At 39.0% G+C, this 5,387-nt stretch overlaps 1 long non-coding RNA gene across 1 annotated transcript; it reads left to right on the top strand.

Moving 5' to 3' along the window:
- Positions 1–1,754: 1,754 nt before the first annotated feature.
- On the top strand, positions 1,755–3,188 carry LOC311011194. Its single transcript, XR_014596872.1, has 3 exons — positions 1,755–1,938; positions 2,685–2,793; positions 3,159–3,188. It is a non-coding gene; the product is annotated as an uncharacterized lncRNA (long non-coding RNA).
- The last annotated feature ends 2,199 nt before the right edge of the window (positions 3,189–5,387 follow it).

Genomic DNA, 5,387 nt, shown 5'->3' with positions numbered 1-5,387 from the left:
TTCAACAAGCCACATTTTAAGTACCTACAATACTAGGTTATCATTGAGCTACACCCCTGATATTCCATGTCTGGAGACTATTAGTAACATATATACACTGTAGAAAATTTAAAGGCCACAGGTGAGATAGTTTTCCAGATATTGCTGTTTAAAAATTGCTTTTCAGAGCATGATGCCAAAAACCGTCTAAACTGTATACCCTTCATTCAATGATGTTTCATGAGAAAACTATTGACCATAAAGACCTAATATTTTGGATTTGTCCTATTAACAAGTGTGTCTTTGTACTTGAATTTTTTCAGGACATTTTGAGATGGTCAGGTGGGAAGATTTTCAGAAATTTGATGAAATGACACAGAATGACCCAAGGAGATAGCTGTGGTTTGTGATTAATGTATCATTGCATTGAGTTTATTGAATTACAAATATACACATGTAACACTTGTTTCTATTTTTTAGCTCTTACTTTATCGGCAATGATATGTTGTGGTTTCTTTGTTTCTTTCTTTTGACAAATGTACTTATTGTAAGTCGCTTTGGTCAAAAGCGTCTGCTAAATGACCTAAATGTAAATGTATGTCAGAAACTAAAGAGACAGCCATAGACATGTAATATGCATGAAGCTCTACAAACTGAATACAAATCAAATTAATGTAAAGTACATTTTTTACATTTGATTTAAAGCATCTGTGTACAAAGACATATCAGCCTCTGTGCCTCTCTGTACATGAGTCTCCCATCCTGGTGTTTGTGGCCAAGGATGACAGGAGAGAAGAAAAACCACACTAGGTCCACACTTCAATCCTTCAACTCACAGGTTTTTTAGTGTGCAGGATTTAGTGGCATCTAGAGGTGTGCTTGCAGACCGCATCCAACTGAGCAGCCCTCCGCTCACCCTACACTTTCCAAGCGTGCAGAGAACAACGGTGGGCTTCAGGTTACGTAAAAATGTGAAAGCCCGGGTCAATCCCAATGTCCTCCCGACTTTAACACGTCAACGATTTGTAGGTAATTCACTGACCCAATCTCAATGTCCACACTCACAGACTTGCAGACTTTAATGCATGTTTGAGTTAAGTCCTTGAGGGCTTAGGGATGTCCGACTGTCAAATCCTTAGGTGCATGAGGGCTCGCTCGTGGACTTTCTGAGTACCTTTATGCCAACTTTCCATTGGTAAGCATTGATGCAGACTTTGCCTGAGGGAATTACCCACAGTGCATAGCCTTGTGATGTGAAACACGGGGAAGCCCAGGAGGAATTTCAAAAAAGGTAAACAAAGACGACGGCACATGAGTGACATCTTACATTTACTCAGAAAATTTGACATTAAAGATTTGATTTGAACCTAAAACACTTGAAATCAGAGGAACGGGCTATTACACACCTGGTGTAGGCTATTCATCAACCAGTTTTTTTTATTCCTGAAGCTGTTTTAACTAAAACAAGTAAAAACATTATTTGATTATTACGTCTCTTCTGGTAAGACAAGTGCTTGGAAGATGTTCAAATCTGGCAGTAAAACATCTAAAATAAAAACTCCCACATTTCGATAATATGTTTATAATATTATATTATGATAATAAGTAACGTAACATGTCAAGTGCTGTCCCATTAGCATTCCTTTTCCATTTACAACGTTTTATACTGAATGTGGTATTCCTGCCTTTAACGCTGGAATAATCTAATCATGCACCGTTTTTGTTATTGTGCTACAATCTAGCGCACGCGCAGTTCAATCTAGCGAAAGACGGAATGTTCTGGGTCTCGCGCGGAAGTCTCGCGCATATTTGGCAGCCTCAGCAGCTCAACGAAAACAGCGACTGGAACGACGAGCAGGGAACCGACGGCCCTTTGGCTGAGCTGAACTATTTGGATTTCGGGTGAAAGAAGCAGGGATTACTAAAAATGACCAGTGGGTATAGACATGTGTTTTGACTGTAAGGCATCAGTGTACTTTATTGGATTGTTCCGCTCATTAGCCTTGGCCACCGCCGACCTGGGCTCCGTCTATTTGCTGAAATGGACATAACGTATTTCACGGAAATTTCAAACCAGCGTTGGGTTATAAAACGCACATAAATTAATGTGCTATCTTTGTAGGTTCAAATGAAGTAGACGAGCCTATGCTATACCGTGTCAAGTAGCTGTCTTTTACGGTTACGTTATGTGCGTTGGACGTTTGTCAACAACGATGGGCCAATGGGTTAATTGTTCAGTGGTTAGTCCGAGCCTCGGCCTACTGTAAAGCAATAGTTAGAAACGTGACACGGATATTTGGGCATCAACGCGGCTTGCTAGCAGACCGAATGCAATCGTCATTATTACATCAGGCGTGTCTCTACCTCCGTTTCGTATTTTTGGTTAGTCAAGTGCTTAAAAACCCGCAATACGACTGTAGACGCTTTGCTGCCCTGTGTGCTGCTGTTCTGCCACGAAGTCGCTCCAGAGCGCCTCTCTGCCACGTCGGCTGCTTTGCACCATTTGTATTTCTGCCGTCAATGAGTCGTATAATATGAACGGACCGTGGGTCATTTGAAATGATGTCTTATAGACTCGGAACATTTCTTATTATTATTATTTGTGGCATTTAATAAATGAGGTGTTTTATGGGTGTAACTCACATACCAGAGGTGTTGCTCATTGAAGTGGCGTTAAGTGTTGTTGTCTTTTTTGTGCCATGCAGGAGGAAACCAACGTGACCTTGCGCGTGCAAAAAATGCCAAAAAAAACAATGACCAGGGAAAAGGGAAGAGGGGTGACGATGGACTGTCTGCTGCTGCTCGGAAACAGAGGTAGGAAGAGGTTTGCATGAGATTAAAGGATGGGATACACACACAACAAATGTATCCATAACAAATTGTGTTTTACATGACTTCAATGTAGAGAGTAGTGGCTCGGGCTGCATAAAAAACATATTTTAGCTGCTTAAAAAAGTAATAGTAAATAATACAATCACCATAAAAATAGTGAATATCAGCGCCGATAATCGGTCGACCCCTAAACTATACGGTACAAATCCAAGTCCTGATATCACCAGTGCTGCAAAGATCTAATCTGGCTAAATAATAACTGATGTCACACGTGTGCCTTAAATGGAGGTATATTGGATGCACCTACCAATGGCTATTTTGTCTTAAATTGTCCCTCTCTCCCAAAGGGATGCCGAGATAATGCAACAGAAGCAGAAAAAATCGGGTGGAGGGGGAGCGGAAGGAGGGGCCAAGGAAGATACCAAGGAAGATACCAAGTCCAACTAAAGAATGAAGTCGGAGACAAATTCAACTCAGTGCTTCAATAACATCCCATCTTCAGCATTCTTCCTGATATTTATGAGAATGGTTCTGTCATTTTGGTCTAGCCCCACAAATCTAGGATCCTACATTCTTACCTATGGCAAATGACATTGTTTATTGGATTTGTTATTTTTACTTGGTGAAATTATCTCCGAGCAAGTTAACAGTTCTCCCACATTGGTGCTGCATGCAAAGGAGCATCAGTGGTGTGAGCAGCAGAAGAAAGAACAATTCTTGACACAAGCACCTATGTAACAGTTGTGTATTTTTGTACAAAAATGTCCCCTGCTGGTTTCAAATAAAGTATCTTTTTAGTTCATGCTCACTTGAGTTATTCTGAATGTTTGTAATATTTTCATGTGATGTGTTATTCTGTTGTGGGAGCACCGAAGGGCTGACATTTACTTTTATTTGTTAATTATCTTGTAGCCTTTTTAATAACACCATGTTGAGATGCAATCCATAGAAACATGTAAAATGGCAGAGAGGATAAGGAATGATCAGTGTGTAGCTACATCTTTTTTTTTTCTTTTCTTTTTTTTTTAGCAATTTCTCAGTGTATTCAGTGATATTTTAAAAATATGACTTCATGCTTTGATTTAATTTCTTTTACATAGAAAATAAAATCTAGAAATATAATTGCATTGCAAATATTTTCAACAAGAAAACTATTCCTGTGATGGATGATAAAGTATAGATTAATTTAAAAGATGACTAATTCACTACTCAATTACTAATCATTAGTTACTTAATGAACAATCCTACTAGGTTTATCATCGACAGCTTTGTTCACACAGGTTTTGTAGGTTATGGTGTGGGGTTGTTTTTCAGGAGCTGGGCTTGGCCCCTTGGATCCAGTGAAACTCTTAATGCTTCAGCATACCAAGAGATGTTGGACCCAACTTTGTGGGAACAGTTTGGGGATGACCCCTTCCTGTTCCAACATGACTGTGCACCAATGCACAAAGCAAGGTCCATAAAGACATGGATGAGAGAGTTTGGTGTGGATGAACTTGACTGGTTTCTGACATCAACCTGACAACACTTTTGGGATGAATGAGAGTGGAGACTGAGAGTCAGGCCTATCCTGTCCAACATCAGTATATAAAGAATGGTAAAAAATTCCCATAAACACACTCCTAAACCTTGAGGAAAGCCTTCCCAGAAGAGTTCAAGCTGTTATAGCTGCAAAGGGTGGACCGACGTCTTATTAAACCCTATGGATTAAGAATCGAATGTCACCTAAGTTAACATGTAGTAGAGTGAATACTTTTGGCAATATGTGTATATATATATATATACAGTATATATATATATATATATATATATATATATATATATATATATATATATATATATATAGTTACCGGTACGTTTGGTTATGGACATTTTGCTGCCTTCAAGAACTCTTTGACAGGTGGCAAACAAGTGTACATGTGGTTAAGGAAATGATAAATCTGTCTTTACTCTCTGGGTTGTGTAATATTGGTGCCTGCCAAATTTACTGTAAATAAACCAAGTGTGCCAGCAGTTATGCTAATTCTGACCACTAGGTGGGAGCACAAACCAAGGTATTTTTTTTTTAAACGTGAACATTAGATTTTCCATAATAGTCCAGCCTTGTGTTGACTAATTTGGTTTTAAGGTATTATGTCCTCTCTTTGCTTAAGCCAGATACAACGGCACGTACAGTGTGGGAGTTATGTGTAAAATCAACATTGCATGGTCTTTTGAAGTGGAAAAAAAGGCTTTTGATTAACATGTTATTTATACTACTGGAATGAAGTGAGCACACATTTTGACCATTGCAGAACATTTGTGTATGACTGTCGTACTCAAACATAAGCACAAAGTGCATATTGCGGATATTTCATAGTGTTCAGTAAGCTCCAGCTCAGCCTATTTATAGTCAATAAGCTGTGTGTCTACTTACTGAAATCCAGTGAGTTTGGATCCTCAATTCTCAGATTACAGGGCGTATAATTAAGTCACCAGTTTAGCTTTTTTCCATCTCAGATAGCAGGGGAAGTAGCTGAAGAGCTGAATAGTGATGAGGAACAAATGCAGAATCAGCAAATGCTTAAATTCAAGAA

This window comes from Eutrigla gurnardus (genome assembly GCF_963514095.1).
Source record: "Eutrigla gurnardus genome assembly, chromosome: 1".
NCBI lineage: Eukaryota > Metazoa > Chordata > Actinopteri > Perciformes > Triglidae > Eutrigla > Eutrigla gurnardus.
Note: the sequence above shows the minus strand (reverse complement) of the source record. Positions and strands in the feature narration are given on the sequence as shown.